Genomic DNA, 14,364 nt, shown 5'->3' with positions numbered 1-14,364 from the left:
GAACCAATATATGATCAAGAAACAGCAATGACACCCCTGTGTGAACAGCCCGGAGACCCTCATGTCAATTAACAAGATTCAGCACCCACCACCTGTAAGACAGCTACCTATCATGTCACATCAGATCTGCATAGGTGTTCTGGCTGCTGAGCTAATCCAATTACGGAGGCCATTCAGCCAGCAGCAGTCCTGTGTCTGGACGCTCTAACAGGGGCAAGACACAAGCAGCACCACCTTTTTGCAGCAAGGGCCCACTGGACTAGCCAGCAAGCAGCAAATAAACAGTGAATCTTTTTAACACTGAAATGGGGTGGTGGACTGTTCCCGAAGATACTGCCATATCGGTTCAATGCATAGGGCAACAGAAGCAAGCTTCGAAATCGGCCCCTGTTCTCAAAAATCCATTTAATACATGGTCCCCAGATAGGGGACGAATCAGATACTAAACTGATAAGAACAGATAAGGTTTCAACAAAATTTTATTAAAATGAATAAGAAACCATACAAAATTTAAATGCAATATCAATATTCACACAAAACTGATTGACATAAATATATAATATAAACAGTAAACCAGTATTTTAATATTAATTAAATATTATATAAATATAAAATTAATATTATAAAAAGAGAAAAGACAATATGGCAGAATAAAACTTTATACATATAGAAACAGATCATACTGTTATTTCATCCCATAGAGGATGGCACCACATGGATGCCACCTCGCTGGCCTCCAGATGCTTCTTGTCTCTGAGGTAGTAGATGTACATCTCACTCAGGGCCAGCTTTATACAGTTTTTAACATCAATACAATCATGTTTAAAAGGTAAGATGTTCCTAACTTCCCAGATGGCATTTTTAAAACGGTTAATAATCATCCAGCACAGTGTCTGTTGCTTAAAATTGGGGCAGTTAAAAAGGCCATATAAAACATATTCATGTTTAAAATCTTTCAGACCACAGGCCCACTTCAAAACCTTCCTTCCTCCAAACCTCCTGTGCAAATGGACAGTTCCAAAATATGTGCAGCACCGTTTCATCCACTCCTCAACCTTCTCTCGGGCACTTTGCTCTCGCCACCAGTCCTCGCCTGTGCTGAAAGGCAAGATCCTTGTGTACATTTGCTAGGAACTTCCCGTACACATTCCGCCATACTAATTGGGACCTTGCCTGTGTAAAATTGGATACTGCCAAGGTAACCTCACTCTGCCTGAGGACCTTCGATACCTTTCTCTGGTCTCCAATATGTCAGGCTCCAAATCTTGGAGGCCTAGGAGCCTGCCTGTTTTCTCCAACACTGTATAATGCTTTGGGGGACACAGGAGCGTTTAGAGGGATACTAATCTATCTTTTAAAAACCATGCCCTCAGCGTACCTTAAAAAGCAGCTAAAAATGCCATTGGATTTCATCATTTTATAACAGAAATACTTAATATAAAAGAATGTAAAAAGGTTAGGAACATCTTTCCCGACATTATCTTTGCTTTTATACATAAAATCACGCTTTAATTCTTCCATTTTTGATGCCCATAAAAAAGTAAAAACAATTCTTGTTACTTTTTTAATGTATAAGTTAGATGGTGGGCAACCATGGCAACATAGAACATAATTGGGATTAAAACCATCTTCATTATTAAAATCTTCACTTCCATGGTAAGGTTTCTAAGATTCTGCATTGAAATTTTCTTCTCCATCTTAGCTATAGCTGAATCCCATTTAGGACTCCCATCATTGACCTGGTTAAAAACAATACCTAAAACTTTTATCTGATCCTGTTGCATTACCACTCCTGGGGTGATGGAGGAATCCAAGGAGCCCATATAAAAACAGTCACATTTATCTGTATTTAATTTAAAACCGGAGACTTCACAGAAATAGCTGGTGTTCCTCAAGGCCCCCCTCATGGAAGGAGAGTCTGGGCACAGTATGGTGACGTCATCCATGTATCCCAGTACCTCCATATGGGTCCCCCCTCCTCCAGGTATTGGTATGTCTCTAAGTACCTGGTCCTTTCTGAGGAGGGCCAGCAATGGTTCGAGTGCACAGATAAATAGCAACGGGGACAGGGGGCACCCCTGCTTGACACCAGATAAGAGGAATACTGCTGGTTAAAAAGTCACTAACAGATAATTGACTAAAATAGGATCGATATAAAAGCATTATTCGGCTTAAAATTATTTCAGGCACTGCCATCTTTTTTAGAACTAAAAACAGGTATTCATAGGAGACCCTATCAAAGGCTTTCTCAAAGTCTAAGGATAAAATAGCCATAGTTTGAAATGTTAAAATACCATATAACATCTCTTAAAATATTTAGGGATTCAGCTATAGATCTTCCAGGTACCCCACAAACCTGATTCGGGTGAATTAGTTTATTAATAAAAGATTTAAAACGAATAGCTATTATTTTGGCTAAAACTTTGTAATCAACATTTTAAAGTGTGATGGGGCGCCAATTTTAAAGCCTATCCTTTTCAACCTTTTTAAAAAGTGATGATGCAATCCCCCTCCTCCAGGAAGGGGGCAATTCATTAACAATAAAAGCTTCTTTATATAATAAAATCATATCCTCCTTTAAAACATCCCAAAAAGCTAGATAAAATTTGATGGGAAGACCATCTTCCCCAGGGGCCTTCCCACTAGAAAAACTTTTAAAAGCAAATAAAAGTTCCTCTAAAGTAAGAACATGGGATAAAACTTCCTGGTCTAACATGTCTAGCATAAAATCAAGGGAATTAAGAACATGGTCTAAAAAGGATGAATTAAGATTTTTCTTATTAAAAAGAAGCTGTTAGAAGTTCAAAACTCCATCTAACATGCCTTCTAGAGTGGATTCACCTTCTAGATTTAAAATGACATCCCTCTTATTTATAACTTTTTTTTTAAAAAAGAAACAGGAACACTTTTCACCCTCCTCCAGGTGCTGCACATGTGAGTTACAAATTGTTTCCCTTTCTTTTCTATGGCATGTTTTATTTCTGTTTTAAGGTTTAAAATATCATACTCTGCCTCTATCCCAGCTTCTTTTAATTAAAAAATTACATTTAAATGCATGTTAAGAACATAAAACTACAGTTTTTCCATTCTTACCTGCTTTAATAAAAAAGTTTTTAATTTTAGATTTGATGCCCTCCCACCAGTGCAGCGTAGGCTCATGGGGTTTTCTTTGGGATTGCCAACACTGGTAGGTTTGCACAAGCTCCTCTTTTATATCAGGGTCATCTAGGAGTGTGGTTTTCAGTCTCCAGAGGCCCTTTTTTGCCTTTTGTTCCCCTTCTAGCTCCAGGTGCACCAAGAGGAGCTTGTGGTCTGATGAAAATATGTTAGGTTCAAGCAAACATTTCAGGGGTTTAACAGCTTTAGGGGAAAAAATTAAATTGATTCTGGAGCTCAGTCTTCCATTGGACCATGTGGCTCCCGGGTCCTCCGGCAAGAGATCCTTCCAGCAATCTTTTAAGTTAAAATCATCAATAACATTTTTAAGCAGGCAAGAAGTACGGTCTTTACGGTTAATATCCCACCCCTTCCTGTGTTCCCTATCACTTATAGAGTTAAAATCACCTCCCACCAGGAGGGGGGGAAGACCCAACACAAAACAGTGGTAAAATTTCAAACAGTTCTGCCCGCTCCTGCTTTTCGGGAGTGGCATATACATTTAAAAGTCCATTAAAATAAAAATGAATTAAAAGAGCTCTGCCAGGCACAATCTCAGTCACCGCATGGATAGAAAAGGACTGGCCTCGGCAGAACAGCCCAACACCCACAGAACAGTCATTTCACCGGACCAAATTGATGGGCCCAGCTTTCAATCTTCTTTTAAGTCTTTATAGTCCATCTTACTAGGGATTCCACATTCTTGTAGCAGGCAAAGGTCAAAGTCACATGTTTTCAGGTATGAAAGTAAAGCAGCCCTGTGATCAGGTCTCTTTAAGGACCTCACATTGAGTGAGGCAATTTTAACAGGGATAGGCATATTTTATGAGGAGTCCGAGCTTGGATAATCAAAGTAAATCAGCTGCGTACCTTCTACCCCCTTTCCTTTGAATGGCTTCTTCTTCCTCTCTCTGTCTTTTAAATGTAATACTGCTGTCCATATCCTCGGTATTGCTCTCACTTGACATCATCTCTGGCCCCCGGCTGATGGATCTGTGTCTTCTTGTCTTTTCTTCTTTGGACATCTTGGACTGCTGCACAGGGGCCTGTGAGGCCTTCTTTTAATCTTTCCCAAGACCTTTCCTAAGGGAAGTCTTCATCGCTTGGTACTCCACAACCGCTGTTGAGGACTGCTGCTCTGACATCCCCATCGATCGACGATGGCTAGTATTAGTTACCGGGTTCACTGCTGGCGGGACAGCAAACACCGGTTTTGCCTCCAACTTAGCCTCATGGGCACAAAGTGTCTTCTTGGCCCTGTCCTGTGTTGTTGGAGTAACAGGACCGGGCTCAGACCTGGCCACCTTGCCCACTGCCCAGCGGGTCTTCACCAGGGCCTCCTCTTCCGAGACAGGGTGACCCTGGGCCAAGCCAGTACTTGATCTGCAATGTATACCTGGGTCAACCCCTGCCCCCAATGAAGCACGCCGGCTGCCACAGCTGAGCCCTCCTCGGGAGCTATAGAGGGCTCTTGAGCCAGGTTACTAGTCGATCGACATCTTATTTTCTTCCAGGCAGTGTTTTTTGCCACCTGCCCGGGCTTTGTGCAATCCCTATGGCCTCCCTCCAGCGTCACCACCGGTGCGCCCCCGATGGAGCACAAGAGGTCTTGGGCTTGGACCCATCAGTATCTGTCATTTGGGGGTTGTGCATTTTACTCAAAGATGTCCTTATTACTGTCCCCTCTTTGGGTGGGCCCAACCTTGACCCACCCATGTCGGCTTTTGTTTTAAGGGGACAGGAATTAAAAACATGCCCTTCCTCTCTGCAGAGGTTCCACCTTATCTTGTGGCTGCATCTTGAGGCTACATGACCTTCCTGGCCACGGCTATTGCAGCGAATCACACACTCTGAGCTGCAAGTCTCCTGGGTGTGGTCAAACCTCAAACAATTTTGGCAATATACGGGCATGGAGGATAGAACAGGAAGCCTCTAACTCTCCCGATGGCAAAATTTGGGGGCAGATGGTAGAGACCCCCAATGCCACCGGGGTCCTTACAGAGCTTGACCCAGAACTTCCTCTTGCTGTTCCTGAACTGCACGTAGTTCTTAATATTGTTGGCAAACCACACCTCCTCACAGTATCGACCGAGGAAGGTGGCTATGTCCGCTGTGGATACGTAAGGGCTGTGCATAGCCACCACCAATAGTACATGTTGCTCACCATAGAGGAACTGGAAGGAAAGATGATCGTCCATCTGGTCCGCACCAGACAAGGTTGCATAGATATTATCGCAACTAGCATTGGCCACAAACGAGATGGTATACAGGCCTCTGCTTTCCTGATCATTCAGGATGTCCTCCCTTTTGAGGCGGAAGTAGTCAAGGAGAATCACCTCTGCATTGTAACGGGGGTTCTTCAACTGACGATAGCTCTCCAACACCTCAATGTGGATGGTATTTCGCAAAGACATTTCCCCAGAGGGGAAAGCCAAGGAGAATGGCATCTTTCACACCTAGGGACTAAGCCCCTTCCTCAATAACAGCAGGGGCTTGGAATCCCACTATAAAAGTGGAACCCTTACCCAAGGCCGAGGTCGGGGGTACCCCAGGTGCTTCCAATGCTCCAAGGAACGCTCAACGACCACCAAAAACGCCTTCTAAGACACGGAGACGGGGATCGCAACCCTTTGTCTGAGGACTAAGCCCGCTCCACAATAGCAACAAGGGGGTGAAGTCACTCCGCAAGGAGAGAGACGATCCACCAAGGCTGGGAAGCAGGGTACCACAGACACCTTCTAACCAAAACCAGATGCAGAAACTACACCTGATCTTAGCCAAAAGGCCGAGAAGTGATAACCGTGAAAGGGGCGGAACCAACAATGTCCCCTTCTTGAAGATTGGCACCACATTCGCCTTGCGCCAGTCCCTTGGCACAATACCAGCTGGAGGTGGGATGTTTGGAGCCATTTGACAGGGATTAAACTTTTTGCTGCAGCTAGGAGGTGGGTAATCAGCAGGTCCGAGGAGGGGACGTAAGATATGGAAGGACATCCCAGAAGGACCGCTTCTGGAGTGAGGTGTATGGCTTTCCCTATTACATTAGAGATTACAGATTAAACTTCCTGCCAGAAGGGAACGATCTGAGGGCATTGCCACCAGATGTGTGTATGAGTACCCACATGGGAATTAAATCGCTAATATAAACTGGATTGAGCCAGGCCATGAGCGTGTAGGCATTCAGGAACCTTATACCAGCGTATATTTTGAAGTGGTTTTCTTGTAAGCGTACGCATTTAGATAACCCATGTGAGTGTGTAAGAATACGTGTAACTTCCACGTCAGTAAAGGAGCAGGCTAATTCCCTCTCCCATGAGGAGATGTAACCAGGTCTTGTAAAGGGTTGAGCCTGTCTGCACAGCGATCTGGCAGACAGTTTCCACGGTCCATCAGTAACTGTGATTAGGGAGCGTTCCAGATCTGTCAACTCCCGTAGAGGCAGGTATTTGTTGGCAAAGATCTTACAGCATTCCTTAACATGCCGAAAATGAAGGAATGAGGAGTTCACCTCAGGTAGCAGGGACCGGAGATGGTCATCAGTCGGAATCCCACTGTCAGGGAAGAGCTGCATCAGGGGGGTCTTTGTCAATTTCGCCCGCATAGGTGCGAATGTGGTAGAAGACATCCCCAAGACCACAGGGAGTAGATGTGAGGGGAGAAGGGGGGAAATAGGAGGGGAGAGCAGAGAAGATAGACTAGACTAGTGTTGCTCGCGAATATTCGCAATGCAAATTTTATTTGCGAATATCACATATTCGCGAATTCAGCACTATATATTCGTAATTACGAATATTCGTTATTTTTTTTTTTTTTTCACAGTACACATCACAGTGATCACCCCTCTCTGCTTCCAGCTTGTGTGATGTAATGAAGGTTCTAATACTACTGTATAAGACTGGCGTGCGAATTTTCGCATATGCGAAAATTAGAATATGCTAATTTTTGTATATGCTAATTTTCGCATATGTTAATTTCTGCATACGCGAAAATAAAACGAGAATATTACGAATATGCGAATATTGCGAATATATGGACAAATTTTCGTCCATATATTCGCGAATATTCGCAAATTCGAATATGGCCTATGCTGCTCAACACTAGACTAGACCAAGAAGAGAAAATCCTTCCATAGAGAAGCCCGCTGTCGCCTTTTTTTAGAACCTTGGCGAGACGAGGGAGGATGCCACAGATCTTTTAACAGGTCGTCCCCGTAAGCTTCGTGTGCCCATTCTGTGACACTCGTAGAGCGTGTAGGACTAAGTAAGTTGGACCCAGCGTTTAAGCTGGATTTCTTTATACAATTTGCGAACATCCGGTAGCCCTAAGCCTCCCTCATGTTTAGGCATGTGACATACGTGGCATCTTATGTTTCTAGAGGTAGTTAGAGAAAATTCTTCTAATAGACTTGAAGAACTTTTCATGGAGGGAAATAGGTAACATGGACATCTTATAGGTTATTTTAGGGAGTACATAGCATTGAATTACATTACGCCTCCCCATCCACGAGATCAACGATATGTCATATTCTGCTAAGGTCGACGTGATCTCAGTCAGTAACGTCTCAAAATTGAGACCGTACAGGGCTCCCAGGTTGGCTGTTATGTTCACTGTTATGTTCACTCAAAATTGAGACCGTACAGGGCTCCCAGGTTGGCTGTTATGTTCACTGGGATTTGGCCCATTGAAATTTAGACTGCTTGCGAAGTTGTGAGGCTATTTTTGGGGTTAAGCTTACATTGAGCAACTCCAACTTTGTGATATTAACTTTAAAATTAGAGATAGTACCATAGTCATAGAAAAGCTGCATCAGTGAGGGGAGACTATTTAGGGGGTCAGCCAAGAGAAACAACAGGTCATCCGCGAAAGCTAAAACTTTCAGCTCACCGTGGGGTGTGAGGAATCCTTTAATGGCGGTGAGTTGGCGAACCTTTTGGAGTAACGTTTCCATCACCAGGCTGAAAAGGGTGGGGGAAAGGGACACCCTTGCCTGGTTCCATTGGATATGGTAAAGGGCGGAGATATAGTATAATTCACCAGGAGGGAGGCCGACTGAGCGGAGTAAAGAGACATTATGGCCTTGATGAAGAAGTTGGGAAATTTGAATTTCTTGAGAACCTCAATCATATATTGCAAGTTTACTCTAACGAAGGCCTTCTCGGCGTCAACACCAAGAAGGGCCAACGGCAGAGCAGACGAGGAAGCCTGTGAGATAGCAAGTAGGAGTTTTTCTGTATTCACACATCCTTCCCTACCTGGCACGAAGCCCACTTGGTCCTCTCCAATAAGGTGGGGCAGCAATTTTTTAATCCATAATGAAATAAGTTTGGCCCATAGCTTGAGGTCTAGGTTTAACAGAGAGATCGGGCGGAAACTACCATATTCAGTTGGGTCCTTTCCCTCCTTGGCGATCAAGGTAATATGTGCTGCCAAGGACTGCTTCGGTAACGGTGTACCCTCGAGAAGAGAGAATTTTTTATAGTAGGAGAGCAGGAGGCCGTCAGGGCCTGGGCTCTTCCCAGGAGGGAAAGAAGATAAGACCTGATTAACCTCTTCAGTGGTGATGGGTTCCAAGAGGGAAGAAGACATCCCCTCATCTAGAACAGGGAGCGAGAGGTCTTCCAAGAAGCTCTCAATCAATGGGCGCATGTCTCCTATAGGCATCGGAGTAGCACTTTCATTCAAGTTATATAACCTAGAGTAATATTGCTGAAAAGCTACAGCTATGTCGGGGGTCTCAGAGTGCAGGATTCCATTTGAATCCTTAATCGTGTGAATGTATTGTTTGTCCTTCGCTTTTTTAAGAAGGGATGACATAAGTTTGCCACCTTTGTCCCCATGTGCATAAAGTCTGTGGCGGAAGTTTAAATAAGCTTTAGCGGATTTATAATTCGAGTGATCTAACAATTTTTCTCTAAGGGAGACCAGGGTGCGCTGAGTATCACTATCGCGGGATGACCTGTGGATCTTCTCTAGATTAGCAATTTGGCCTAACAGGGCATCAATGTCCTTCAATTTAGAACCCCAGGAGATAAAGATACCTCTGATGTACGCCTTGTGTGTTTCCCAAACAAATTGGGTGGACGGGCCAGAGTCCGAGTTGATAGCGAAAAAGGAAGCCAAGTGGGACTCAATGTCTGTCCTAGCCTGTGCGTTTTCTAAGATGTGTTCATTGAGGCACCAGCGGGGGCTGTCTTAGAGGTGGAATCAGAAGGAAGAAAGGAAAGGTTGACAGGAACGTGGTGGAAATGGAAATAACATCTATACCTGTGGTCTTGAGGGATGGTAGTAGAGAGGAGTGGAGGAATATGTAGTCTAACCTCTGGTGGGAGTTGTGGGCAGCCGCAAAGTGGGAGTAGTCCCCTGACCATGGGATTCAGAGACCTCCAGGCATCTATTAAGGAGAGATCCGAGAGTTTAGTTTGCAAGCAAGCAAGGGCCCTACCAGAGATAGTGGGTTTCAGGGCAGAAGTGTCCAGTGTCGGGTTCAAGGTGACCTTTAGGTCACCCCCAAGAATTATGGGGCCGTCAGCGAACAACCTAAGGTCGTCCAAGACCTTCAGAAGCCATGGTACCTGAGCATGGTTCAGAGCGTAAATGTTTGCTAAGGTGTATTTGGAGTTACATATCAGGACTCTGAGAAAGAGAGCTCTCCCCTCATCGTCCGAGTGTTGTTGTAGGATTTTTAAGGGAGTATTCTTGTGAACAGCAATCGATACGCCCTTAGATGCTGAGGTAGCATGGCAAGAATGGAACCAGTTGGAAAAGTGTTTAGTTGGAAGTTTAGGAACCTTCCCCTGTTTAAAATGAGTTTCTTGAAGAAATATTATCGATGGATTGAAGCGCCTAACTACAGTGAGCACATGATTCCGCTTATTTGGAGTTAACATACCCCTGACATTAAAGGATACACATGAAAGAGCCGCCATAGCTAAAAAGAAGTGTGCGAAAGAGCGCTGAAGAGAGGCGTTGGGTAAGAGCTAGGGTCAGTGGAAAGGAGGAGAGAAGTACCAGAGAAGAGAGGAGAGGGAGGGATGCTTGGGGTAGAGGGTATAGTCCCACGTGGGTGGGAAGAAATAAAAGGGGGGGTAGGAATGGTAGTCGGGTAGGGAAGGGTGTGAGCAAGGGAACGGGCTATCAAGAGGGAAGAGAAGTAGTGGTGGCTCCCAGAAGGTGTGTGGGGAGGGGGGAGTAAGGGAGTATTTAAAGAACTGAACGGGAACAATGGTCCGATAGGAACAGACGGTGTATCAAAAGGTGGGGGACGTAGGTGTGTCTGACCTATGGTATGCCACCTCCGCACCACTATTAAGTGAAACAGGGAGATGAGTCAAATCTTGTGACAAACCAGAAATAACAAATTAAAACAGTACGAGATAATCAGGCAATTGAGAGCATAAGACATGCATGGCCTATATCAACTAGACGTTTAAACATCTAACAGGCAGCATTACAGCAGCGTCTTCAGGAGAGATTTATAAGAGAGGGATGGATAGGGATAGCAGATAGAAAGGGATTGTGGAAAAGGAGGTGCAAAGGAAAGGGGGCGGGAAGGAGAGGCTGGGTAGAGGAGAGTAAAAAGGAAGGGAAAGAAAAAATGGTGGGGAGAGGGGGGTAAAATGTCGAGAGAGAGGAGGGTCAGATAGGCAGAGTATTGTAGGAAGCTATAGTAAGGAGGTTGATGGATATAGCAGTGAAGGCAAGGGAGAGAAAAGGGAAGGAAACATGACTTAAGAGTGTCCCCAGCCTCTAAAGCCATAAAGCCATAGAGGAGGTGCAGACGTGTATGGGTAATGAGAATTAGAGAGGAGTCAGAGGTCATCAGAGGGGTAGCATGAGAAGTTGCTGAAGCAACTGGAGGGGGGGGTATAGATCATAGAAAGGAAGTCAGTAGAAGAAAGGCATTACCACCGGTATAAGAACAGAGGGATGGTCGGTGACGTAAGACACTTAGTAGAGGCTGAGGGAGAAACGCAACTCCTCCAGTGCAACTTATGATAAATCAGCTAATACCTGGAGCATACGGCACACACTGATCAGCGTAGAGAGTGCACATCGGATATGCAATATAAAGATAACCATACAGCATCAATTAAATTCAGCTTGCCAGCGCTTAGCTGCACTGTCCGGTGCATAAATGGTAGGTAAATAAGGCATATTGTGGACATGAGGGGATGACCGATATCACATACACAGTAAGGGGGGGAGGGGGGTATAGGGAGGAGGGGTGTGCACAAAAGTCATTGACCAGCTTAGAACTGTTCTGGGGAATGCGGGGGACAATGGCAGTATGTGGAGAGGTCGCTGGGAAGATATGGGAGACTCACGAGGTAAGGACTGCAGGATCAGGGGCAGGTGAGAGTGGGGAAAAGGTGGGGGGGTTGAAAGAAGTCACAGTACTCATCTCTCCTGCTGGCATCATCGGTGGTCCGAGGAGTGACCTCGCAGCTTGTCACCTGAAGTGGCTCCGATAGCAAGGAAGACCTGTAATGCGGGATAGGCGTCCAGTTCAAGCCTCAGGTGTCCAGGTCGCAATGGAACTGGGAGGAATTATAAACAGTGAGCATCTCCGTACATTCGGGGAGTATCCAGCAATTCGTCAGGTCATCCGAGTGTGTTCGTATCAAGTAAGCGAGAAGGAAGAAGTATCCTCTGGAGGTCAGCGGTCCGGCGGAGCAGCTTTAACCGGGGTCTTCACTGGGGTTTTCTTTTGTTTAGCAGGTTTATTGTGGGATACCTGTTTCCAGCCATCCAAACGAGGGAGCTGAGGCAAAGGTACATGATCCGAAAGTTGTAACCACGAGGGGACTGGGACAGGAGAGATTCCCAGAGGCTCCCACACATTCTCCAGGTCTTCAGGCGTTTTGATGACCTATCGCTTGCCTCCCTTGAGCACGGAGAGGCCGAAGGGGAAAAGGCAGGCGTAGGGGACACCTTTATCTCTGAGCTTTTCGAGCAATGGGCGCATAATGCGTTTTTTCATCAAGGTCGTAGGTGCGATGTCTTGATAGAGAGTGATCTCGTTGTCACCGTAATGAATCAGCCTTTTCTCCCGCGCAGCTTGCAGGATAGCAGCGGTGTCAACGTAAGACAGTAGACCACAAATAATGTCTCTGGGTGGTTCAGAGGGTTTGGGCCTCAAAGCTCTATAGATGCGTTAAATCACTATGCTCGCTGCCCGGTCAGCGCCCAGCAAGCCCTCGACCTTAGGAAGCGCATCAGCTGCCCATGACTCTGACAGACCTTTGAAGCGGACATTTCTCCTCCGGCTCCTGTTCTCCTGGTCCTCTATCAGGGTCAGCGCCTTGTTCACGTGGGTTTCAAGGACCGTAGTTTTGTCAGCCATGGCCGCCGAGTGCACGACGAGGTCAGCGCAAGCCGATTCCAGGGACTCAGTGCGAAACCCTATGGCCTGCACAACCGATTTAATCTCCGCTAGGTTGGCTCTTACCGGTTTCAAGGCTTGGGTAAGTGCTTTTTTCATTAAGGATTTGAGAAAAGCTGGTGTCAGTGCAGCGGATCCTCCATCGTCCGAGTCGCTCTCCTGTCCAGCCTCCTCCTCAGAGTTGCAGTGCGAGGCGGGCTCTGGCGCCATCTTGAAAGATCTGGCGGGGGAACGCTCCACTCTTTTTTAGTGAAATATTTGGCCATGTCTGCCTAGCTTTTCTGGGACTTAGGCATTCCCGGCGGGTCACTGGGTTGGTAACGACCGTATTTCACCATAACAGTCCAAATGAAATGGGAATAAAGTGATGTTATAGAGGTACGAGGCAGGAGAGCTCTCACTCACGCAGCCATTCCAGTCAGCGGTCAGGCTCCGCCCCCACTCCTTACCTTTCTTCTGTGATGGTGGCTCTAGCTGGCTAACAACCACTCCGTTGGATGCTTTTGCTTTTTTTTTTTTTAGCTTTCTCAGCGTCCATTCTCTTTTTTTAATCCTCCTTCCTCTTCCTTTCAGCCTCCGCACTCTTAACCTCTTCCTCTTTCTTTTTTCTTTCAGCCTCTATTTTCTTTTTCTCCTCTTCCTTTCTCTCTTTCTCAGCCTCCACTTTCTCTTCCTCCCTCCTCCTCTTCTTCTCAGCCTCTTTCCTTTTTCACTCCTCCACCTCCTTTTCCTTTGATTATACTTTCTATCCTTTCTGTACATCTTCAACCTGCTTTTCCACAACATCCATACCAAGTTGTTCATTCTGTTTTTCTTTTTTGCAGGACATTCCCTAGCTTGATGTTTTGCATCAGGACACTCTACCCGAAGATACTGCCATATCGGGTCCATACATAGGGCGACGGAAGCAAGCTTCAAAATCGGACCCCGTTCTGAAAAATCCATTTAATATATGGTCCCCAGACGTATCAGATATAAAACTGATAAGAACAGATTTTTTTTATACATTATTTGAAAAACTCAAAAACTTCAATACATCACAAGGAACTTTTACAATTCATCAAATACAGTCTTCCATATATGCAAATTCCACGTAGTTAATGCTTTTTCCTGCCCATATATTTTTATCAATTAAACAGTACAAGTAGATTTCACTGTATTTCATCTTCAAAAATTTTTTCACAAATAAAATCTCTTTTGAAGACAAGAATATTACGAACTTTGCATAATACATTTTTTGTACAGTTGATTAAAATCCAAGAAATTCTTTTTCTTTCGTAACTCCATCACTTTTGCCATGCAAAACAACTTCATGATTTAAAACCTTTAGACCTGTTAAGAATTTCAATAATGAACCAAATAGTATAAAAACGTATTTTTTTTCAAATTCAACGCTTTATCAAACATCACATAGCAGGTTCACAAAGTATAAGAAATGCATGCATGTTGTCAGTGACAACGTCAAAGGGTACAAAAACAAATCCAAAAGAATAATAAAGCAAACCACCTAACGCAGGAGGGGTAAAAACCGGTATGGGTATATTTGCAAAAGAACAGTCAAGAGCAAAATGAAGCACATAACTAGCTCATCTGAGAAAGGCTGGAGAGAGAGTGCAATAGGAAACAAAGAGGGATGATTGTAGAAAGGGGGAAGGATAGAAGAGGGAGTGGAAATGGAGAGACTAAGAAGGGTGGGGGAGAAAAGAGAGAGGAAGAGTTCGGACAAATTGCCCAAAACAGGAGAGATAGAGGAGCAGAAGGCTAACCAGTGGTCGTTGAAGAAGGGGAAAGGCCAAACTGCAGGAATTGAGGAGTAAAAAGAAAAT

General features: G+C 44.9%; 2 non-coding genes across 2 annotated transcripts; both read right to left on the bottom strand.

Moving 5' to 3' along the window:
• Positions 1-308: 308 nt before the first annotated feature.
• LOC130297854 (U2 spliceosomal RNA) lies at positions 309-493 on the bottom strand. The gene has a single exon (XR_008849718.1). It is a non-coding gene; the product is annotated as a U2 spliceosomal RNA (small nuclear RNA).
• A 12,893-nt stretch (positions 494-13,386) lies between these two features.
• On the bottom strand, positions 13,387-13,572 carry LOC130297868 (U2 spliceosomal RNA). The gene has a single exon (XR_008849724.1). It is a non-coding gene; the product is annotated as a U2 spliceosomal RNA (small nuclear RNA).
• Positions 13,573-14,364: the final 792 nt, after the last annotated feature.

Source organism: Hyla sarda, chromosome 13 (assembly GCF_029499605.1).
Source record: "Hyla sarda isolate aHylSar1 chromosome 13, aHylSar1.hap1, whole genome shotgun sequence".
Taxonomy (NCBI): domain Eukaryota; kingdom Metazoa; phylum Chordata; class Amphibia; order Anura; family Hylidae; genus Hyla; species Hyla sarda.
The sequence above is the reverse complement of the archived record's forward strand: the minus strand, read 5'-3'. Positions and strand labels throughout refer to the sequence as shown.